Raw genomic sequence first — 26,043 nt, 5'->3', positions numbered from 1 at the left:
AAGAAAAATTCTTTGACTCGACTTAGAATCTAATCCATACAATTATAGTTAAAGGATCGAACAGTAATTATTCGGCTATAGGGGACCACAAGTAATATTAAAAATCCATAATTCTACAGGTAAGAAAAAACACTAAATCAATTTTAACAGACTGGCAATAGGTTTATTGCCAGTGAATGGAAGCTCAATTCTAGTGATTATAGAAGTATTTAACATAACAAAATAGTAGCATCACAGTTACATCACGTGAAAGAGTTTGGTTTGCTTCATTTCAGCGTTGTATTCCACGGGCAGATTAGTATTTTACATCCTTAGCACTATACTGACCCGCTAACCTCAACAGCTTGTTGGTGGTCTATCAAGTAAGGATACTTATAATTACTCCCTTAAGAATCCATTGGGAACCGATTCTTGCTTGTCCATGTCTTGGAATCAACTCGATGCAATTGCCTCAATCGAGGAACTCTATCCTGTACAGAATTGATGGTGATCCATTAAGTAGTTCTCGATATTTTGTGCCTTTTAAACGGACACATGAAAAAAGTAAGTATTATAAAAGAATGTTCGTAAAGCAAACTCCTTGAAAATTGATAGGAAAAGAAATTTGATGTCATGTAAAAACCAACAAGAAACTTGTCGAACGTAATCGAAGATTGCTTAATCAAAGAGTCAACTTACAACAGGGATTTTGCTAAAGTAGCTTTATCAAATACAACTGATAAGTATAATGTATCACAAATTATCCAAAACTAGTCTATCCTGCTTCTCTCTACCTATTACCATTTCATGGTCTATGATGATCAACGTTAAAATCGGAAATTTCTAACTATTCAAAACTAGTCTATCCTGCTTCTCCCTACCTATTACCGTTTTATGTTCTATGATGATCAACGTTAAAATCGGAAATTTATAACTATTCAAAACTAGCCTATCCTCTTTCTTCCTACCTATTACCGTTTTATGGTCTATGATGATCAACGTTAAAATCGGAAATTTCTAACTATTCAAAACTAGCCTATCCTGCTTCTCCCTACCTGTTACCGTTTTATGTTCTATGATGATCAACGTTAAAATCGGAAATTTATAACTATTCAAAACTAGCCTATCCTGCTTCTCCCTACCTATTACCGTTTTATGGTCTATGATGATCAACGTTAAAATCGGAAATTTATAACTATTCAAAACTAGCCTATCCTGCTTCTCCCTACCTGTTACCGTTTTATGTTCTATGATGATCAACGTTAAAATCGGAAATTTATAACTATTCAAAACTAGTCTATCCTGCTTCTCCCTACCTGTTACCGTTTTATGGTCTATGATGATCAACGTTAAAATCGGAAATTTCTAACTATTCAAAACTAGTCTACCCTGCTTCTCCCTACCTATTACCGTTTTATGGCCTATGATGATCAACGTTAAAATCGGAAATTTCTAACTATTCAAAACTAGTCTATCCTGCTTCTCCCTATCTATTACCGTTTTATGACCTATGATGATCAACGTTAAAATCGGAAATTTATAACTATTCAAAACTAGTCTATCCTGCTTCTCCCTACCTATTACCGTTTTATGATCTATGATGATCAACGTTAAAATTGGAAATTTCTAACTATTCAAAACTAGCCTATCCTGCTTCTCCCTACATATTACCGTTTTATGTTCTATGATGATCAACGTTAAAATCGGAAATTTATAACTATTCAAAACTAGCGTATCCTGCTTCTCCCTACCTATTACCGTTTTATGGTCTATGATGATCAACGTTAAAATCGGAAATTTATAACTATTCAAAACTAGTCTATCCTGCTTCTCACTATCTATTACCGTTTTATGACCTATGATGATCAACGTTAAAATCGGAAATTTCTAACTATTCAAAACTAGTCTATCCTGCTTCTCCCTACCTATTACCGTTTTATGATCTATGATGATCAACGTTAAAATTGGAAATTTCTAACTATTCAAAACTAGCCTATCCTGCTTCTCCCTACATATTACCGTTTTATGTTCTATGATGATCAACGTTAAAATCGGAAATTTATAACTATTCAAAACTAGCCTATCCTGCTTCTCCCTACCTATTACCGTTTTATGGTCTATGATGATCAACGTTAAAATCGGAAATTTCTAATTATTCAAAACTAGCCTATCCTGCTTCTCCCTACCTGTTACGGTTTTATGATCTATGATGATCAACGTTAAAATCGGAAATTTCTAACTATTCAAAACTAGTCTATCCTGCTTCTCTCTATCTATTACCGTTTTATGATCTATGATGATCAACGTTAAAATCGGAAATTTCTAACTATTCAAAACTAGTCTATCCTGCTTCTCTCTATCTATTACCGTTTTATGGTCTATGATGATCAACGTTAAAATCTGAAATTTCTATCACTTTCAGCTTGAATAGGGAGTTAAAGGATTAGATGGAATCTATTCTTTGGATTGAACCGGTTCCGAAAAACCTCTTCTCTCTATCATTTAAGGGGTCAGACTACTAAAGGTTTTACATACGTTCTTGCAAAATAAATAAGTTATTACAAAATAAATACAAATATTATTTAAAAAGTAGTAAACAAGGAACATAGACAGCATGTTAAGTTATCAATTACCGTTCAGTTCATTTTTCTAGTCGTTCCCTTAACCTAGATTTTTGGGTAATTCAAATTCTGGTCACACTGTAATTTCTATGGATGGCAACACTGAAAATTTTTCCGATTCGTATTTTTGGGTGTAGAATAACATTATCTATTATTGACGTAAGTTACATTTCATTATCTCTTTCCATTTACGAAAAAATTGGCAAAAGAAAATTTGTTAGCTTTTGAAAAATATTCAGTAGTCTGCCCCCTTAACATTTTTTCTCTGGTACCTCCTAACTAACAGAGAGACATAGCGGTTTTACAGTAGAAGACTTATCTTACATATACATAACTAAAAGCTAACTAAGTGTGGCCTATGGAACCTGAAGGTTCAATGCGTCGTTTACAAAAGCCATTCATTGACTTTTGTCTTTATCCCATTGGATCCAGTTTCTACTGTGTTGTTTAATATAAATTTGATAATTATATTTGAGCATAATTAAAACTTTTTTAAAACTCATTTAAACATAAAAGCAATAGCAACACTCTTTGAAAACCAGATATTTCATCAGAAGTATAAATCTTTGTAAACAACTTGGTGAAAGGGAAAGTGTCTTGCCACAATCATATAAAAGGACTCACTTTTAACAACAAGTTATGATTTGAAGATTCGACTACCTAGGTTCTTCAAGGTTTCTTTCAAGAATGGCAGCACACTCTCCTGGTCAGTAAGTTGTCCTTATTTTCCTAACTGCTCATTTGTTATGATGACATTTGCTATGCCAGATTGTTGGTAGGTCTTCCAACAACAGGTTTCACTTATACTACTGAGATTTATAATTTGTGTGATTAAATAGTACATTTGTTTTCAGAATGCAAATCTCAAGTTGGCTCCCATTTGTTAATGTATTTGTTTGTAAGATATCTGCTAACGCTAATGACACTGGCTCCCATTTGTTAATGTATTTGTTTGTAAGATATCTGCTAACGCTAATGGCACATATATATAAATAATTAAGTAGTCTCTATAACTGTGCCTATAATAATAGCCAAAGGCAGAATGTGACAATGTATTTTATCTGTTTATTCTGTATAATAAATCTGTTAACAGATCCATTCTTTTTCATTCAACATAATAATCATATAAAAGAAATGATATATTTTTAAGAGACAAAACACTACTTTGTATTCCTATTTCTGAGAAATCCATCTTAATATTATTTTTCCATCTGCGCCTAGGTCTTCCTAATGGTTGCTTCCCGATTGGATTTCCAGTTATAACTTTGAAAAAGTTCCTACTTTCTTCCATTCTGGCTACATGACCTGACCACCTGAATCTCCTAGACTTAATGACCCCAACAGTGTTTCGTAAACGGTATATAAACTGTGCAGTTTCTCTTTTATGAATTTTCTGCTATTCCCCTTTTGCCTTTCTCTTAAGTCCGAATATTTATCTCAGGATTTTATTCTCAAATACCTTCAGTCTGCGTTCTTCCGTCTGTGAAGCGACCATATGTCGCAACCATATAATGCAGCGTTTCCCAACCGGTGTGCCGCGAGGAAATCGAAACAAAATTATTAATTATAGCAACCAAATTGCAAGACATGGGAAAAAATGTATTTCACATTACTATGAATTTCTACCATGGAAAAAATTTCTGTAATTGTAATATATTATTCTACATCTATAACTGTGTAGCAGACAGTACTTCGGCTCGTACACATTTCCACGGTTAGCTGCTATGTTACGCTTCAATTGAGAGTTATACTAACACCGAGAAATGGAAGCACTTGTACGGTACGCGTCAAGTGAACGTTCGTAGAACACTCATTCGCACGTGAATGACAGAACAACACTTTGTTTAACAGCTGTGTTTTGACTTCGAAGTATCGCAAGCTGTGTGATTGCAATAATATGCACCGGTTTTGGTTAAAACAGCAAAGTTAAAAGTACGTACAAGATTTGTTTGTTCGTTCGTTGTTTAGTGATCTTCGTTCTTAGTGAAAGGTTGGATACAGTTTTCGAAAAAAAAAAAGCGTATTTTTAAAAATCTGAGTCCTATATTTCATTGTAATTGTTTCTATTTTAAAATTATAATAAAAAATAAGCATAATGAGTTAGCATAGGGGAATAATAGTGATCGAGCTTTCATCTCTGTGAGAAGGAGATCAGTAATCACAGAAAAAAAAATTACCATGGTATTTTATATTTGCAAATAATAATAATATCTATGAGTGTGCCGCGAGAATTCAAGCTACACCCGTAGTGTGCCGCAAGTTGAAAAAGGTTGGGAAACGCTGATATAATGCAACGGCATGATTATCGTTTTTATATATTCAAATTTCTCTATAGAAATCGCTACGACAAAAGATTTTGAACTGAATAATAACACGAATTTCCTGCTTTCAGTCGACATTCAATTTCTTCGTGAATAGGGTTTCAGTCTGTTAACATTAATCCTAAATATTAGAAAATACCTACTTTGTCAAAAATATTATTTGGTATTTTGACTTACACATATAATACAATAGTTTGGAAATCTAAAAACAATGGTGCCATATTACATTGAGTGGAAGACGGTGGTTTATAAAGTATATGTAAGCAGTTGGTGCATGGATATATTCATGCAGTTGTATAACAGATATTGATCTACGAATAAAACAATAATTTCAAACGTGCTTTCTCGGTTAATTCATGGGCCAAATTAAGACTCCAGCGCACAGAGTTGGATGAAGACGGACATAAAGAAAGACTATTAATAAGAGCGAAGGAACTTAAAGAAGTTAAAGAAAGAAGTGGAAAGGGAAATAAGAGAAGATTGAGGAAATTGACCATGTTCATCAATTGACGATGTTGGTGGTCTTTTTTTTTTTTTTCGTATGGCCGAGGTGCTTTGCCCGTTTCCTATCCAATACATTGCTTTCATTACTTAGTTCGCTTTCCTGTACAACAACAACAACAACAACAACAAAATTTCCACACGATTTTTGTTTCCCCTTTTTCTTCTTTCTCAATTAGAAAAAAAAATTCTCTTCATTCTCCGCTCTTATCCAATTGTGTGATCCTCTTTTATTTATTCTTCGTATAGTGGCGGTAATCTCTTGGGGAGGTGGAGAACTACAGGTAAATCCAATATTATAAGTGATTTTCTTTATTTCGTTTTTAAAATATAAACACGTTCTCTCTCTCTCTCTCTCTCTCCATAAATAAACAAATCATCAACGTATTTTTTACTTCTTTCTTTCTTTGTTTTATTATTACCCTGTTACTTAGTATATTGCATAAAGCATGTTTTGTATTGTAAGGTTAATCTCTCACGAGAGAGGAATTCGTAAAACTGAGATGTGGAATTTGAGATAAGACCGCATAAAACGGAATTAATCAAGAACAACTACTTTTGATGAATTAATTAGCCGCACAAACAAAAACAAGGACTGACCAATAGTGTGCGTATGGTGGTCGAACAAAAACATATTGTACGCTCTTTCGTGAAAAGAACGAAAGGAAAGTTAATAAGAGGGCTTCTTTTGCTTTTTTTTTTTTTTTTTCAAAAATACAAGTCATCATCATCATTATCATCGAATGCTGGTTTACTTATAGTTTCTCACATAAATTGCATTCTTGCAAAATGTGGTGGTTATCTTTTTCTTGGTGGGAGGGCTGGTATGTGGGAGTGATGGATGCTTCTCCTCTTCCTCGTCCTTCGCGTTTATCCTATACCAAAATCAACAACTTTCCTACAGAAATTAAAGGGGGAGGAGCTAAAATGTAGGTTCCATCCTCCTACAATTTTCTACAATCGCATTAAGATACAACGTTATTCTTTCCACCCTAAGCTGTCAAACGTAAAGTTTGTGTGTGGACAAAATTACAGAATGTTTCACCGAACAACACTGTCTTCTCCATATAGCAGATTCCAAGGATATATCCACAGTCGGGTTTTTAGGATGCATGTTACGCTTATGAGAGTATTTGGAGAGAGGGAACATTTTTCATTCAAAATTATACAATCAAATTGGAGAAAGAATGATAAATTTTGTGTGGAGAAAGATGGATTTCGATTAGAATGATAAATTTGGGGTGGAGAAAGGTAGCATTAGATTAGAATGGTAATTTTGGTTTGAGAATGGTAAATTTGGGGTGGAGAAAGATAGATTTGCATTAGAATGGTATTTGGTGGGGTTTAGATGGGGAACAGTAGATTTAGATTAGAATGGTAATTTTGGTGAGAGAATGGTAAATCTTTGGTGGGGAAAGGTAGATTTTGATTTGAACGGTAATTTTGGTGGGGAATGATAAATTTGGGATGGAGAAAGTTAGATTTGAATTAAAATGATAAATTGGGGTGGAGAAAGGTAGATCTCGATTAGAATGGTAATTTTTAGTGTGAGAATGGTAATTTGGAGCGGAGAAAGGTAGATTTAGATTAGAATGGTACATTTTGAGTGGAGAAAGGTAAATTTGGATTAGAATGCTAATTTTGGTGGGAAAATGGTAAATTTTAAGGGATATGGTAAATTTAGGGCGAAGAAGGTACATTTAGACCTAGAATGGTAAATTTGTGGGGGAGAATTGCGAATTTGGTGAGAAAATGGTAAATTGACGAGGAGCAATGGCATCGTTTTGGATAGGCGACAATTCTGCCTAATCACTTGGAGAAGATAGAAACCCTTGACTGATTCAAAAAAAAATGTTAGAACTATGTATCACTAATTTCTTGTCTTTTAAAGGATCTTGTGCCGAAAAAACGGCTACCATGTTTATTTGAAGTAAAGGCGGAAGTTTGCTGCATGTATGATGACTATATGTCTGTTTACAATGAATATATATCAGTGCCATACAGTTTGGGTTATTTCTTTTGTACACATTAAGCAATTTTTCTACATAGTTACCATGTTTATTTAAACACATATCATAGCATTCGACAAGGTTTTGTATGCACACAGGGTAGAAATCACCGTTGCAGGTACTCACTATAAATATGTGACTACATGAACTTTCAAACTTTAAACATATCGTCTGTAGCGACATGCATATGGGGTGCTGGCCTATGCAAAAGCATTACTGCCTGCCCGCCCGCACGTCCGACATTAGTGTTCCCTTTGAAATACCAGTTTCTTTTTTCTTTCAAATTCCAGACGATGCGAGAATTTTTTCGAGTTTCGAAGCCAACACTAATTCATTCAAGTCGTATATCTCAATCCCTGTTTATTGTTACATGATTTATAGTATAAAAACGTAATTTAATGAAATAGTTGCATTGCACTTATCAACGTTTAAAGATGCGCAAGACGTCTTACAATACATACTAGTAGACCTAATAAATAGGGTTTAACTGTCGTTGTATCATATTCTTTGTGAAGCACTTATGACAGAGAAGGATTCTGGAAACCTTAGATGAAATTAAGAGAACAAATAACACATAAATATAGTACAGAAATTAACAAAATAAGAGAAAAACATTTTCGAAGCGAGAGTAGACTTTGACAAATTTTGCGAGACGAAAACGAGATAACCTTATTTCTCGTGTCGCTTCATCTTCTGGACCATACTAATTAGGCTATGGGTCCCTGGGTAATTTTACAGGTAACACAATTCTTCTTATGGTGCATTCGAGCAAGTGCCCATCATGCCCATCTATTTAGATCGTCCTGGAGAAAGGTGTCCTAATACTCTGACGAATATGAGTGAAAAATTTATCCGTACAAACAGATATGATCTAGATGAAGTTACGTGACATTCACGTGACATAATCCTTTTCACATTCTCTGGGAAATATTGCAATTGTGTTCAAAGTGTGCTTCAGAGGAAATATCATAGGATGTCTAGGACTTGAATTTCCCAAAGATACTTGCGAAAACCAGAGACTTTCATTTAAACGAAATTTCAGCGAATGAGAAATCAAGGGCTCATAGAAGAAATTAGCAGGTGGTGCGAACTGTTCACCATATAAACTTTCACAGTACGTGCATATAATATCCACGTATGCTATTGTCCCATTTAACCAACTAACTTTATTTCCTACGGAACCCGGAGGTTTAATGTCGCGTTCACAAAAACTCTCCATTGACTTTTATCCTTAGCCAACTGGATCCAGTTTCCACTTTGTATTCCTATGTCTGCGAGATCCATCTTAATATTGTCATTCCATCTGCAAATTGGTCTTCCTAATGGACGTTTTCCGATTTGAAATCCACTAAAAACTTCGAAAGCGTTTCTACTTTCTTCCATTTTTTTCTACATGATCTGCCCCCTGAGCCTCTTAGATTTGATGATCCTAACAATGTTTAGTAAACGGTATAAATTATAAGTCTATAGTTCCTTGTTATGAAGTTTTTAACATTCCCCATTCCCGTTTCTCTTGGGTCCAAAAATTGGTCTCAGGTTCTTGTTCTGAAATACTTCTAGTCTACATTCTTCCCTCAGAGTAAGCGACCATGTTTTGCAACCATACAGAACAACAGGCATGATTTTCGTTTTATATATTTTAAGCTTCAAATTCCTCGACAGAATTCGCGACGACAAGAGATTTTGATCCGAATAATAACACGAAATTCGCTGCTTTTAGTCGACATTTAATTTCTTTATAAATGTGGTTTTCATCTCTTAATATTGATCCTAGATATTTGAAAGTATCCACTTCATTAAAAGTAATATTTGATATTTTAACGCAATTGTTCCATGTTCATATCGATTTAATTTAAAATTCATTTCATAAAGATACATAATTAAAAAAAGAAATTGCTGGAAAACTCTTATTACTTAAACTTTAAAACAAGGAGCTTTAAATTAATAATAATAAAAGTAATGGCAAATTTGAAAGTCTTACTGCAAAACATTTAATAGATACTTAATTTTAATACTTACAAAATTTTTATTCATAGCCCTAGTCAGAAGAGTTCATGAACATTTTTTTTTTTAAATTATTATGCAAGACGCGTTTTGTCTGATACAGTACAAAAGTTTCGAAATAAAACCAGATTTTAAATACTGTAAAAAAGAAGAAGAAGAAGAACTATTATAAAGTTAAAATTTTTCAATATTACACTAGATCTGCATAATTAGATACGTACCATGCTTATGTTAATAACATGGAAAAATGAAACAGAGTGAATCTGGTGTGCAATAGATTTAGAGTTAATATAGCGAAAGACAAGATCATTATAGCATAATAAACTGAAGCATGACTTCAAATATCACGAAAAAACAAAAAGATCAAATACACATGCATATAGGCAAATACGTACGCTAATACGAACATGTTTTGACAAGAATAGCTTTTACCGCTAAACCGCTCTACTCGGCCATGCCTCGTGGTTCCAACTCGTTCCAGTGCTGTACGCAAGATAACAACCAAAAACCCACCATCAAACAACTAACAGACTTGCGGATTGCCTTCTTTCTCTTTTTTTTCGTTTGTTTGTTTCTTAATTCATTTTGATAAGGTAAAAGGGGGGGAGGGAAGGCAATGAATTTTAATGAACTGCAAAACTGAGGGATAGAAAAATCGTGCCCTCAACTTTGAGAGAGAGAAAGAGAAAAAAAAATAATCTATCGTCAAGTATTTAAAAGATAAAAATCACCAAAATCATTTCTTTCGTTTCTCATCTCCTTCGTAGTTGGTTCCCCCAACCTTCCACGATCACCCACCGCCATGATTTCCACTCTTAAAAACTCGTCTGCTTACTTAAGACCCTTTCACATCCTTGTTCAGGTTTCACAATCTGCTTTCCTTCCCAGCTATAATCTTTTAACAACATGAGATTTGATAATAATCCTATAGAAACATAAGAGTGGGAAAAAGAAATATACAATTGCATGATTATATGTATTTTTTTCTCATTCTTCTTCTTATCCCCTGTCATGCATTTGTTATAAACTTAAATGTTACCAAATTAAGCGTATGATAAACTTCGAACACTAGCATGTACAGTATAACGCAGACATGCTAAGGATAAAGTAGTCCCACCACCCACTAACTTTCTTCCTCAATTCTGATTGGTTATCGGATTCTGCTGCACTATGGTAAGAATTTTATTTCAGTATCCTATGAGAATTTAATTCTATAATTAGCAGAATACCCGTTCATCGCACGGAGAGAATAGTCTCATTTTGGATATAAAGAGTTCAATTTGGATTTAAACTGCATCGGAAGTGTCACTGTTCATCTCAGCGACTCCGAAAACTATGGATTCGACGCTAATATCAGTTATATATATATACGGTTCTGAATTCGGATTTAACCGGCATCGCAAATGTCACTGCTCATCTCAGCGACCCCGGAACGATTATTCGTTTATTCAAATAAGCATTCGCTCAACAAAACAACTAATCATTTAAATAAAAATTAAAATAATTTCCTTCATTTAAATAATTATTTGTTCAATTAAATATAATAGCCGAAATAACTAGTTCGTTCATTTGAAAAATTATTCTTGCGTTCAAGTATTTATTCAAATATTTATTTGCTCAGTATAATAATAATTCAGACAGTTGTTCATTCACTCAAATAAGTATTCAAACAAATATTAGTTCATCCAAATAATTATTCAATATTTAAATAAGTATTGAAACAGTTGTTCGTTCATGCAAATAATTATTCAAACAGTTATTCGTACATTCAAATAATTATTCAAACAGTTATTCGTACATTCAAATAATTATTCAAACAGTTATTCGTACATTCAAATAATTATTCAAACAGTTATTCGTTCATTAAAATAATTATTCAAACAGTTATTCGTACATTCAAATAATTATTCAAACAGTTATTCGTACATTCAAATAATTATTCAAACAGTTATTCGTACATTTAAATAATTATTCAAACAGTTATTCGTTCATTCAAATAATTATTCAAACAGTTATTCGTACATTCAAATAATTATTCAAACAGTTATTCGTACATTCAAATAATTATTCAAACAGTTATTCGTTCATTTAAATAATTATTCAAATAGTTGTTCGTTTATTCAAATAAGTATTGAAACAATTGTTCGTTCATTCAAATAATTATACAAGCAGTTATTCGTTCATTCAAATAATTATTCAAACAGTTATTCGTACATTCAAATAATTATTCAAATAGTTGTTCGTTTATTCAAAAAAATTGAAATAGTTGTTCGTTCATTCAAATAATTATTGAAACAGTTGTTTGTACATTCAAATAATTATTCAAACAGTTATTCGTTCATTTAAATAATTATTCAAATAGTTGTTCGTTTATTCAAATAAGTATTGAAACAGTTGTTCCTTCACTCAAATAATTATTTAGATAGTTGTTCGTTCATTCAAATAAATATTGAAACAATTATTAGTTCATTCAATTAGTTCATTTATTCAAATAGTATTTGAACATTTATTATTGTATTCAAATTATTATTGAAAGAATTATTCATTCATTCAAATATTTATTCATTCAAACAAGAATTTTTGTTAGAACAATTATCCTACAGTCGAATATTAATTGCAGTACTTATATAATCTGCAAAATTTTAAAGGAGATGACAATGAATTAATTGAAAGGGTTGTTGATATTTTATTTATGCTTCCACTTCCATTGACGTTTCATATACGAGATATTGAAATGTTATTTTTTCCCTTTTTAATCAACTATTCTAGGTTCTAGGATTTCGAAATGTCAGTGGAATGAATATAATTTCAAATTATAAAACACGTATGAAATACAAGCCATTTTCTCAATTGATACTATCTACACTATTAATTATCATCTAAATTGTTAAACAAATAAATTATTCATTTCATTTTAAACGCAGTTTTAGACCAATTATTCTATTAACTATTTTGTTGTAAATGATTGTAGAATTTGAAAGATGCGCACAAGCCAGATTGACGACACAAATGCATCATTGAAACTTTAAGAAGAGGTAATAGAAAATAATTGAAATTTTGAGACCAGTTTGCAACCTTTAAAAAAAAAATAGTTTTAAAAGCCCTATAACTACTACTAGACAAAATATATTTTAGATCAAGATCATATCCCGTTATATTCGAGATGAGGATTCGTTTAGGAAATTTAAAGGTAATATTGCTTACGGTCTGGGTATGTTAATATAAATAATATTTTTGTTATATATCCTGATTTCAGTTTGCATTGTTTAGTTTTGTGTCTTTATGCAATATCAAGATTATCAACCAGGGGTGCACTGACGGGGGTTCACAGGATTCGACCCCCCCCCCAAAAAAATCCTCAACTCAACATATACCTATATTTGTGCTACTAATATATGCTATGCTCGTTTAACAGAGAAATGATTACTGTTGTTTGATCTTACACTTCATTTGTACTCTTTCTCTTATGATAAGCAATCTAGCTCTATCACTTTTCCCCCTAAAAACATAGGTAGAAGTATTTTACAATTACTTATCGTCTTTTCGGATGTAGAGCAATACCAGTTCAATACTACATAGACCTAAACGACACGATCTCCCCCTCCCCCCCTCTCCCCAAAGCTTAGAGATCGCTCTCAACAAGGATTTATGAAGGTGTGCCTGTTATGAACAACAAAAACTGTTGGAACTTGAATCTTGGCGGATACAGAGACTATTATGCAAGAGATCTCAATCAGTCGTGATTTCAGAAAATATGTTCTGAGGGGGGGGGGGGAGCCACAAGTAGTATTCCGGGAGACACTTCTGGTACTATTTTATTTATTATTATATTATAGATTTATTATTTTGGTCTCGTCCGCGGGGGGCACTCTCAGAGCTTCGGAGGGCAGTGCCCCCCCCAAAACATGTCTGGAAGAAACACTGATCTCAATCTTCACAGTGCAGCTAATTACCAATCATACTATCTGGTCTTCAAGAAAAAAATAATCATTCGTGATGCTTCTTCAGAGCTAGTCTATTATTTGTTTATTCGACACAGCAGGTTCTAGGATAGTTATAATGTTGCTCTTACATAAATACTTTCACTTAGAGTTATATATTTTTTTAACAAAATTATATCTGTTTTGTATATTTTAAATTTATTTCTTCAGACTGTCTCGGACGTCCCAAAAACATCAATATCAGACATCCTTTCTATCCCATTGTAGGAAGCACTCATCCTCTATATACAGTACTAAGAAACCTAAAGCGGACGCTTGTACTTGCCTTTCTCAAGTAAAAAGTACTATTTCCTACCGAGTTTTACCTGACACGACATACAACTGGATCTTCGAAGTAAGATCGGAGCATTCAATTTTATCTTGTAACAATTTGTGTAAAACTATATATATTTAAAAAGTATGTTCTCTTCGTTGTTTCCAAGCACGGTTATTTAAATTCTGTATTATTTCTGAATAACATTAACATTTATTTATCATTTCTGATTAACGTTTTGGATAGAAGCCAGTTTTCTACAAGTAAGTAACTTCGAGAATTATGGTTATATCTTTTCAATTCTGTCAGTGTTTCTGTGTTTTCGATGTCCAAGAAATAATCACATTTTTTTTATTACAATCTCACACAACAGAAGTGGAGTTTCATTAGTATCACATCATTTTGAAATTCTTTATGCCTCATCCTGCAATAAAACAAAAGTTTCTGTATGAACTAGTAATAATTGTCACAATATGATGAGGACGCGGTACTAGTCCTAAACGACACAAATCCGCTTTAAGAGTCTTCATCCCGGCGAAATTAAAATACCGCTAATTTTACATTAATTATGTGATATCTTCAAATAGATAAAAGATAATCGAAATGTGCAACGAGAGCGCCCTAGACAACATCATTTTACATGAGAAACCGTTATCACGACTCACTTATCTGCTTTCGATTTCGAGCCATTTTGAAAATCGGCATTTATTTTTGCGTTTCTAAACAGCTGTAAACGGAAGGCCACTAGCTGACTTGTGATAACGATGCCTCACGTAAAATAATATTGTCTAGGGCGCTCTTGTTCCATATTTTAATTTTTTTTTTTATCTATTTGAAGATATCACATAATTACTGTAAAATTAGCGGTATTTTAACTTCGCCGGGATGAAGACTCTTAAACTGTACCTCACATAGACTTAGTCCGAAGCGGTAGAAATCGTAAAATTTATAAGACCTATAACTTAGGACTTGTGCCCGTATTTTTAGTTCTTATGCCGTTTAGAACTTATGAGCGTCACTCTTATGCTATTGCTGGCTATTGTATACAGATTATACATTAGTTAGGATAGGAACTAGATTTCTGGGCTTTCGGCATCTATGGCCACGTTAACCTGTCACGCATGTGGGATACTATCTCTTGGCTATCCCACTACCCGAGGAAAGGGAAGGAAGAAAGCAGTCTCGGACTTGTATGTTAGGTACCACTCCGACGTTTGCCTGGTGGGAATGAGGAAAACTCAGGAAAACCTCAGAATGGCTGGCCTGAAAATGCTTATACACTTTTTCGACCTTGGGTCCCCACCAGGAATCGAACCCGGAACCGCTAGCTCTAAAGGCGAAAATGGATTATACATTAGTGTGTATGTAGTTTGACATATTAAAATGAAAATCAGTGTTAAGTTGTCAACAAATGTTACCATGTCAATGTTAGAATCACCATAACAACATTAAACGAAAAATAGTTCTTTCTCATCTTTTCTAGGGCTAGTGCAGATTTTAAGCGCTTCTAGCTCGTCAGGTTATGTATTATCATTGCATTAGAAGGGATTTAGAGGAATATACTTTCTGCCGTGGCAAAGATAAGCACCTGTAGCTTGGTAGATACTTAGGAAATACATATATACAGAGTCGGAATTTTCTAATGGAGGTGCTCCAATAGCTACTATAGATGTACCACATTGACTTGACACCTAGTCTTCCGTTCTAGGCACTGCTATCAGCTGAAAGAATTCCACTCCCTTTTGCTAAGGTTCTCTCGCTTAGCAACAGCTGAACCCTTATTGGCTCAACTCGTGGGTGTGTCGAAGGTGTGAGCTTTAGTTCGCAATTTTGCCATGGCTCAAGACATTTTGGCATTCACACCACTATAGTACATTTCAATTAAATTTGAGATTTTAAAATGCCTTTAGGCATCTGTGGTGTGAATGAGGAATTGCTCTGAAAATGCTCAGTGTCTGGTCTCGGGAATCGGGTCAGAGGGGAGCGAGCGTCCACCGGTGCACCCCCTAAATCCAGCCCCGCATACAGGCCTATGTTTATTTCCTAAGTATTCATTATACCATAGGAACATATATACCTACGAACATATAATATTGATTAATTCGAATTTTAACATTAATATATTTGCCTTTATTTCGTTTAAAATTGATAAAAATTAGAAAAAAAAATCAATCAAGGTGTTCTTAGCGAGAAATCGAACTAAGAAATTTCCAGATTACAAAGCCTGAGGTAAATCACACAATTGTTAGTTCCTTATGTTTAGCCGAAGATCAAGACGAACCTTTTTCGTAGTTTTTTTTTCTTTTTATCTGTCATTATAGACATTTTCATAATGGGTCAATTAGTTCAAGCTATTAAAAAAAACACACACACACACAAGTCTTCATATATATGAAGTTGGTAGATGCGTGAAAAAGCGGAAGTGCTACTTATCCTTCTTCTTTAAAAAAAATAAATTAAAAAAACATACAGCTATATTTATCGTTTTGAAATTAAGAAACTAAATTTGAAATTCTCTTAAAATTCGTATCACGTTTAGCCCACCTTTTGTTGGTATTTTATGAAAATTAGGCAACTGTAAGTCTGCCTATATGTTATGTATGTGTGTATTTACAATGGACAATGGATATAAATTATATACCTTGATAACAATAGACAATTGGTTAGATTATAGATCGAAAAACTTGAAATTAAAGTTTGTTAAAGGAAAGGTTATGTGCGGAAGAGGAGCAGACAAGTAATATCAATATTTATTATATATTTCTTTTTCTTTTTTTAAGTTCAGTTCCTGGAAATATACTTAATATTTTGATTGATTGTAAGATGGGTCAGAAATGTCAGAACGTGTAAGGGAGGGGGGAGGAAATAGACTGAAAAAAAGCAAGGAACTTACTAGGTGGTCCGAATAACTTGATGTGGGAAACAAGCCCACGAGATAGCCAATAAGCTGATATGTGGATATGCGTGTGTTAGGGAGGCGTGGAAACTAGCGTGTATAATACGCGTGACCGATTGTGTGTGTGTGCAGACTCCCACAATTGTTTCTCAAAGCAACAATAAGACTTCCTTCCCCCCTCCCGTTTGCTCTCCCCTTCCGCCCCGTAAAACAACAATCAGTTGTTTCTACTGCCATAGTATGTATACCAACAACAAACAACACGTCAAGTTGCCTGCTAAAGTAATGAACACATTTCGAAACTTTTAACAATTTTATTAATACTCTGAGGAATTATCCATGATTTTTTTTTTCCTTTAAGGAGTGTATACAAGCTTTCACATACAAGCCATTATTCTATCAGTTATCCTTAAGGATATTTTTTAAAATGGAATTTAACGAAAGTTTTTTTTTTCCTCGTAGTCACATTTCGAATATACCGTCAGTTGAGTACTGAATCGTATGTGATGTCTGATAAAGGAAGGAAACTGTTTTTTTTTTTTTTTTTTTTGTATTTACTTTTGTCTTGTTCTGTATACATATACAAGCAGGTGTCCACATATTTAGCATTTTCCTTTCCTTTGTATACAATACAACTCAAAGGAGAATGCGCTTATAGGCAGTTAGATCTCTACACATTCACTGTGGTAAAGAAAGAAAGAAAAAAAAAACAGAAAGACCTTCTGATGGGTTTGGTTTGCCATTGTATAACTAGCAAATGTATCTTTCTCCACTTAAATACAATGGGGTATCTTCTTCCTTTTCTTCTGTTGGAGATATGATACACAATTTCCCATACTTAAAAGGCTTTTGCACGCAGTCAGCAAAGGCCCACCCACCTACCATATATAAAAGATCTTCGCCCATTCTTCTTGCTTATTCGGAACGACTAGAGCGGAACTTGCGAAAAGGATGTACCAAAAGCGGAAAACATTATGCGAGGGGGGAGTTTCCCAAAATGAAAGAGGGGGGAGAGTTTCTACAACTATAGTTCGAGAAACGGACGAACCAACTATGGCTGCACGTATAACCCCTCTCTTTTTCCGGTCCATAATATCCCCCCTTCTCCCCAATGATATATAAAAAAAAATACTATTATCCTTTTACTTGCCAAGCGCTTGGAACATCCGACAAACCCCAGTCAAACACCAACATAATACCATCTTTCCGTGTATAAGCTACAACAGATAGTTGTCATACCCGTATATATATCACGTAACTCAACAATAAATTCTCTCATTGGCTGCTTAGTATACGTTTCCCCCCACCCTACTCCCTTCATCAGTGCCTATTTCTTTTTTCCTTACCTCCCTACTACCATGCTAAAGTTGTGCGAACCTCTTGCGAGACAAAAGTATCAAAAGTATCCCATATGTTTCCGTTTCTTTATCAACATTACACGTAGCATTCCTTTCTCACAATTTCATAAAAGGATGTACCCTCTCTCTTATTATATCTCAGAATATCAGGATACGTAACCTGTTTTCATAAATACTGATAATAGCTTTGACCGGTATATTATTAATTATTTAGTTAACAAAAAATTCATATTAGACCCTACGTTTAATTCTATTTGTTCCTATATTAACGTGACTCACAAACCAGATTTCACTATAGAAAATACATATTCTATGTTATTGATACTAGTTGTCGCCCCTTTCACCCGAACTTCCAGCTCCATGGACAGCATACGTTTAAATCGTTCCTGGTCCCATTTTGAGATAATTAAATTGAAGCAATGGCGTTTTTAAATTGCAATTACATCTACAAATTGAAGCAATACAGTTTAAAATTGCAATTAAATATACAAATTAAAACAATAGTTTTTAAAAATTGCAATTAAATCTACAAATTGAAGCAATACAGTTTCAAATTGCAATTAAATATACAAATTGAAACAATAGTTTTTAAAAATTGCAATTAAATCTACAAATTGAAGCAATACAGTTTTAAATTGAAATTAAATATACAAATTGAAACAATAGTTTTTAAAAATTGCAATTAAATCTACAAATTGAAGCAACACAGTTTTTAAAATTGCAATTAAATCTACAAATTGAAACAATGCACTATAAAATTCAATTAAATTTATAAATTGAGACAATACACTTTTAAAATTGCAATTAAATCTACAAATTGAAATAATACACTTTTAAAATGCAATAAAACCTTCAAATTTAAACATTTTTAAAATTGCAATTATATCCAGAAATTGCCTGCACACGTGCCATCTATTGGTGTTAGGCAGACAGCGCAGGCAGACTGTGACCCATTAAGAATTGGCGTTACACACAGACTGAGAAGTTCTTTTATTACAATAATTATGTAGCATAGTTAGCTTTAGCCCCCCACTGCTGATCTAGTAGTTAGTGTGGGTGGCTTTAATACAGGTATTCCCGGTGAGAGAGCATTGAAATTTGAAAGTGTTACGATAATCTAGATTCCACTTTAAAACTATAAGTCCACGTCTCATATACCTTTGGTGCTGAAAAGAGATGCCAAATTTCAACTAATATATATATATATATATATATATATCCTTAATCTGGAGTCAACGTCCCTGGATATATTGATACAATGTCAGGCAGTGTTAGACATTGACGATAAACTTTGCATTTTCTTTATCTAACTAGCAGAGCAGAAGTGAATGTCCTTCCTACGGGAACCAATAAGATGTAATAGATTTAAACCCGAAAATTTGAATGTTGGAGAAATTTCCCCCTGTCTCCTTCAGAAGTGAAATTTTCTAGAATGCTGAAAAATATATTTCCTTTCTTTTAACTTCTAGATTCTTTCTATCCAGTGAAGTGTTATCCCTATTGTGAAACTTCCTTTTCACCTAATTAGGAATGCTAGGATTATCTTATCCTTTCAAAGTTTTTGTTTAAATTTTAAGTCATATATATATATATATATATATATATATATATATATATATATATATATATATATATATATATATATATATATATTATATATATATACCAAGTTTGATTGAAATTGTTCCAGGCATTGCACAGGTACACTGGAACATACATACATTTTTATTTCCGACTTTCTCAGTACAGACACAAGTAAAAGACGAGAGGACTCACAATGGGGGTGAATGCTGTAGACAAGCATTTTAATATATAGATGATGAGGTGAGTATGTGGCACATTTGAAAAAGAAATAAATGTCAAATAGTAATTATTTTCTCAATAAGTCATATTCGAGTACCCCCTCATTACAGCTCTGCAGGCATTTTTCAAGTTGCCAGCAACCAATAAAGTCTTGCCTATTCACACTAAAGCAAAGCTCCTGTAGTGTACATCAACTCGCTATACGTAGCTCTTGTACTGGTTGCTTAACACAAGGATATTGCCCTTAACTACGCCCTAATGAAAATATCAATCTTAAGGGCTTAAAAAGACCTCTCTTATGGGTTCAAAACGACCTATAAATCGTTGAATAGAAAAATAAGCACCTTTTCTTTTTCTTTCTTTTTTCTTTGTTGTTATTGTTGAAAATTTGAACGAGAATTGGCATACACAAAATTTGGAATCAATCAACGTAAAGGACACATTTATAGAACTTCTAACGGTTTCCGCGAACTCATTGTCTAAACGGATTGACCATAAACTTATGAACGTAACATTTTAATAAATAGATGCAAAATTATATTTTATTTGTTACATATTTTTAAAAATTCAACACAAATTTAACACATAAGTCTGAACCAATAGTGATATGAACACAACACGGATCAGTTAATCTATACATGTTCATATAGCTACATGTATTTCTTTTTCTTTCGATAGGTTTTCGTTTAATACTCCTATAATATGAGAAATTCAAGTTGACCATTCATATCGATTTTTGATATTTAATTCTTTACAGAGCTCCTGCCATAAGGTTTCATTACTTTCTACTATTCTCAGATATGACAAAGTATAAAAAGATATTAATGGGATAAAAGGCTGCATTAGTGGCATATTAATAAAAAAAATGTTAATGGATATGTGCAGGTCTTTTTATTAATATATTGCCAACTCTCCCCTATTCAGAGATTCCTTCATGCAGATTCATGCTATTATATGTACGTGTAATAGTGAAGAACGAAGAAAATGAGGTAATTATATGACTTCGGTGATTGGAAGCACACACAATTGTCTCATAGCGTTACTCGCCTCGATGTTATAGGCTTATCTATATGCCTATAACCTCGACAGGAAGTCACAATTTTTTATCATTCATACAGAGAGTATGATTTCAAAAAAATATTGTTAATAACCAAGCTTTTGGTTAACGGATAATAGAAGTTTTCATTTCGTATTGACATTATACTATTATTATACTATCTTATTTTTATTGAACTTCCATATGGGGTCTTATACTTATCTATGCCCGTCTGTTGATAAGTATCAAATGTAATATGGAACAGATGGCAACACGTTTTAAATATGGATTCAGCTAGTGATACCCATGAGATGAGGCGAGACGAGACATAGAGTTTCCTAGTCTTGTCTCGTCTCGTCCTGATCTCATTTCTCTGAAAAAAGCATTTTTCATAACGTTCTGTATATTTATGTAGCCTATAAAATTTATGAGTTAATTTTTTTCTTAATTTCATCTGGAACTTATCAAAGTTCTTTCGCGTCTCGAGAGGTCGATGAAGGGTGTGGTATAACAACATTTAAACCATATTTATTATTGAAGTATATTTCGTATTGGTGTATTGAAGTATATTGTTTGAGAAAATATAATGGAATCTACGGTAGGATTTGAATATGGGTCGCTTGACTGACAGATATACACATGACTCATACTCTATGCAAGGCTGTGGTAACTTTCTTCAGTTTTTACACTAATATTGTTGTAATGTAGCATGCAGTGTTGCCACATGTTGCCGTCATAATTTTAACGGGCTCTACTGCGGAAACAAGGCCCAGGATATAAAAGAAATGAATTGAAATCTTTCAGTTTAACGTCCCATGATCATACCCTCAAGGCTAAGGGAGACGATGATTAAAGCAAGGGAATGATGCTGGAAGAATCGCTGGAATAAGAAAGTGGGAGGAAACGCCAGTACCTCAAGAAAACCCACGGAGCCAATGTTGTCCACCACAAAGTTATTTGGCTGGAAATCAAACCAGAAATCTCAACCACCAAAGGTAAATGTTTTACCTCTGTGCCAACGTATCTCCCAGAATACTAAAAGTCATATTATGTGTTTGTTTCCTTTTTACATATAACATTACCTCTCGCTGAGCCTAGTCGCGAGTTTTAGACCACTCCATATATGTGTGTGTAACTTATGCAGAAGTTGTTGACGAGGAAATGCATTGTTCTTCTTCGGATAGCAATCACCAGAATTTTAATTTAGAATCAATAGACAGTCAGTCATTGTGAATCATCTGTATTCATCTGTATATATTTATCATTCCGCGCAGGCGCACAGAAGTAATCCTGTAACTATCCAAGTGTTTCAAAACACGTTCTTGATTGATTGACACTTGTGAACTGAAGGTCCATTAGCAATTCGAGTAGAGGCTTCACAAACTATCTCCTTTATCTGGGTACTAACTAACACTTCATGTTGGGGAGGGGGAAGATGGGGAGAGAGACTAAGAGAAAAACAACAGGTCACCTTAGAGCGACCAAAGACCTGATTGGGGCAGCAGCGTTGCTAAACAAAAACAAATGCCAATTATTCCATCAGCGTTTTCGAACGTAAAAACCATCATCTAATCATTGAAACACGTGTATCGTACGTTCACTGTTTTGATAGACGTGACAAACGTGTCTGCAAGCAACTGTTGATTCTCATCTTAACTGACAGAAACTACTCGTGGACTGGTAAACAAATCTTAATTCGTGTACACGAATACTGTACTAGGTATATACAGTGGGATACGTTATTAAATGATAAATTCTGTTCTCACTAGCCGAAATCTTGTTTTGCAAGGGTTCCAGAAGATATATGTCCAGTTATAACCACCACTGTCAAAAAAATTTTTAGAAACAAAAATCTTCATCGTTGTCTCAGGATTGTGCAGCAACATTTGCTGATATGACTACGAAATTATAACTATTTTAAAATGACGGTTGTTCTAGCTTGACAATCTCTTACTAGAAAAATCAACATTTGTAAAGTGCATTGCAAATGTTTCTCGATTTTTATGTAATGTCTTTCGTATTATCTATCTAAATACATAAAATTGAATTAAAAACATTATCCACTAACAAAATTATTGTATTTTATTATTATTACAATTATTTAATTAAAGCCTTAATGTACGTATATCCTAATATTTGGAAAATTGTTGCTCTAACATCAAATCCAAAAACAAGTGAAGATAGGATCAGTGATTTCAGATCTATTTTCGTAATGAATGTTATACCTAAAATTTTTGAAAAAAATAATATATATAATTTGATACATTCAGAGACTGATAATAACTAACACGGTTTTCTGAATGGTAGATCTATAGTTACTAATTTATCAAGTCTTATGTACAATATGCTTCCTGTGGTTCATAATATTAATCAAATGAATGTGATTTATCTGCATTTTGCAAAGGCATTTGACAAACTGCCTCATCATATATTAAACTAGGTCTACCATTTTGTATAATTAACTAGATTGTTTCGTACTTATCTAACAGGGAATTTTTGGTAAGATACAAAGGCAATAGTTCTTCGATTTGTAATATTATTTCTGGAGTACCTCAAGTACCAAATTTGGAGCCCTTACTACTTTTTGTTGTTTATTAATGATATATTACTGAGAATATTACTTGCAGTTAAAGGTAGACGATAACATTTTTTTTTTCATCCTATTTTAACAATGAACAATTTTACAAAACAATATTAACACTATTGTACATTGGTAAGAAATAAATTCTCTACATTTGAACTTGTCTAAAACTCAAGGAATATTTTACTCCAGAAATCAAATCCCTCTCTATGTAGATATATTATTGATAAAGTAGTATTTAATAGCTAGGTTGAAAAGAACTTTAAATGCACAACATCTTTATACATGTTCCCCGCAGGGGCGGATCCAGGGGGCGATCGGGGCGATAGCCCGCCACCAGAAAATAAACTTTCTTATTATATATATATATATATATATATATATATATATATATATATATATATATATATATATATATAACCCTTCCCAGAGATTGGAACTCATAAAAGTAGCTCTAAGTAACAGTATTAGGCTACAACCCACCGCCCACCACAGAAGTCCGTCCTGGATCCAACCCTGGTTCCCCGTCTCTCTGCCACTGAACATCCTTCGAAAATCCTTCTCTTGCCCACTGCTGACGGCGACTGTGCCTATATCGTCTTTATACAGGGTGTCCCATCAGGAAAGGACCATATTTTGAGGAAGGATAATATAGGTCATGATAAACCAAAAAAAAAAAAAAAAAAGTATATATAAATCATGTTCCCATTCCGTTTCGTTTTCGAGATATTGATATATCAATGCACCTCTAACTTTACCACACAAAGACAATTATTATTTTCTCCAGCCGGAGAGAGAAAGTAATTAATTCGTTATTTATTTACTTGTATTTTACTGGATTTGTTTAACTTCACACTACAATTCTGTTTTTTTTTTTAATTAATAGTAAATAAATAATTAAATAAAGTAATAATTTATATTCTCGTTATTATAACGTGTGTGCTGATTTCTTTTACTTGTCATTTATTTTGTGTCCTTGATTTCTTTCTATTTTTAAGAGGGAAAAGCCATGTCAACATTCTTCTTGTAAGAGGAAGCCATGAGATTCACGAACAGGGAATTGCAACGACGGGGAAATACCCGCGGAGCTGTTTTGGACATCTATGCTTCAAACTTGTATACTAGAAAAATAAATAGAATATAAAGCGTTCCGGATAGTAAGGACGAACTCAACAAAACTTAACACACAACCTGAACGCTCGGGAATTACATTTGAGATATTTGACTAGTTATAAAAAACTGCTCTTTGTTAGTCAGTTCCCGAAATGAAATGAAATGAAATTTGAGAGTTTTACGTCCCACGATTATGTCAACTAAGCTAAAGGAGACGGTGATAATGAGAAATGAATGAAATGGTGGAATGAAGAAAGTGGGAGGAGACGGGAGAACCCCGAGGAAACCCACGCACACAGTATTTGTCCACCACAAAGTTCACTTGGGCTGAACCCGGTACCCCATGCACCAGAGATGAACGCTCTACCACTGAGCCACCGCGGGCCCTTAGTCAGTTCCCGCTGTCTATATGTATAGTTTATGGAAATTGAGCTCTTTTTCCCTTACAAAATACAGTTTCAAAATAAGAGGACGATAATGTTGACCGTTTGGAGCAGGGGCATCATTTAGGGAGGCAGGAGGAGGCAATCCCCCATAGACTTTAATCGATTGTCTACTAATACACTAGTACAAAACGAGAAAGTCTTATGTCGTTGGTGCTCTTGCCCCCCTCAAGCGAAATCTGAAGTGACGCCCCTGGTTTGGAGTCCATTTTCAGGGAACAAGCATTTTGTCGAGTTCTCCTTTACTACTCGGAATGCTCATATAATCGTATGTAAAGGAAAATTGTCTGGACAAAAGAAATATATTTTAAAAATTCAACATGATCATAACCATTTTATGTGATTCTTACATTATAAAATCTCTTTTCAGAAAGAGAAGGCGAGCTACTTATCCTAGAAGTTACCTTTCCACAGTCGCTCTTGCAGAAGAGAATTCTACCGGAGAGAACAACAAAGAGAAGCAACGGAATGTCTGCGGCATTTACCAACCTTTTGAATGTTTCGCAATTAACAAACAATTAATTCAACTTGGGAAACAAAGCACACACAACGAGATGCTAATATGATTATGTTTTTTTTTTTTAAAAAAAAAAAAAAGTTTAACAAACAATACAAAGTTACCTGTTGTATGGCATCTGCTATATAAAATAAACGAAACAATGTATTTTTAATGAAGTATGGTATAAAAGGTCTACTGCATATTTAAAAGAATACAATAAAATATATAGTTTGTATGTGTAACGACCCATTAACCCATAAATTTTGTTTCTTATTACAAATTTAAAGCAAACGAGGTTTACTCATATTTAAATATTTCTTGTATTACAATTCACTTGCGCAGGATGAAAAACAAATTTGATTAAAAAAAAAAAAAAGGATTCTACAATTTTTGTAACAAGCAGCATGTTACTTCTTTCATGCTTCAACTTTAAAGAAATATCTCCATGAATAAAAGAATCTACTTTCTTAACACATTAATAATTCTGTGTGTCTTATAAAGAGTGAACCAAAAATCTTTTGTTTAGTTGGATTTGATTTTGATTTACAGTTTAGCGTCCTTTTCAGCAGCGAGGCCATATGAGACGTGGACTCACAGCTTAAGATGGGTTCCGAACCATATGAAT

At 33.5% G+C, this 26,043-nt stretch overlaps 1 long non-coding RNA gene across 3 annotated transcripts in view; it reads left to right on the top strand.

Annotated features, from left to right (window-relative positions):
• LOC145668232 (uncharacterized) overlaps positions 1-25,821 on the top strand; it is an 89,693-nt gene extending 63,872 nt beyond the window's left edge. Inside the window, exons 1-2 of one of the 3 annotated variants that reach the window (XR_014127996.1) lie at positions 3,047-3,306; positions 25,290-25,821. This is a non-coding gene — a long non-coding RNA (uncharacterized LOC145668232). Of the gene's footprint in view, positions 1-3,046; positions 3,311-25,289 lie in introns of those variants that run through there. The other 2 variants (XR_014127994.1, XR_014127997.1) reach the window with 2 other exon arrangements.
• Positions 25,822-26,043: the final 222 nt, after the last annotated feature.

This window comes from Thermobia domestica, chromosome 1 (assembly GCF_964235325.1).
Source record: "Thermobia domestica chromosome 1, izTheDome1.hap1.1, whole genome shotgun sequence".
NCBI classification, from domain to species: Eukaryota; Metazoa; Arthropoda; class Insecta; order Zygentoma; family Lepismatidae; genus Thermobia; species Thermobia domestica.
Note: the sequence above shows the minus strand (reverse complement) of the source record. Positions and strands in the feature narration are given on the sequence as shown.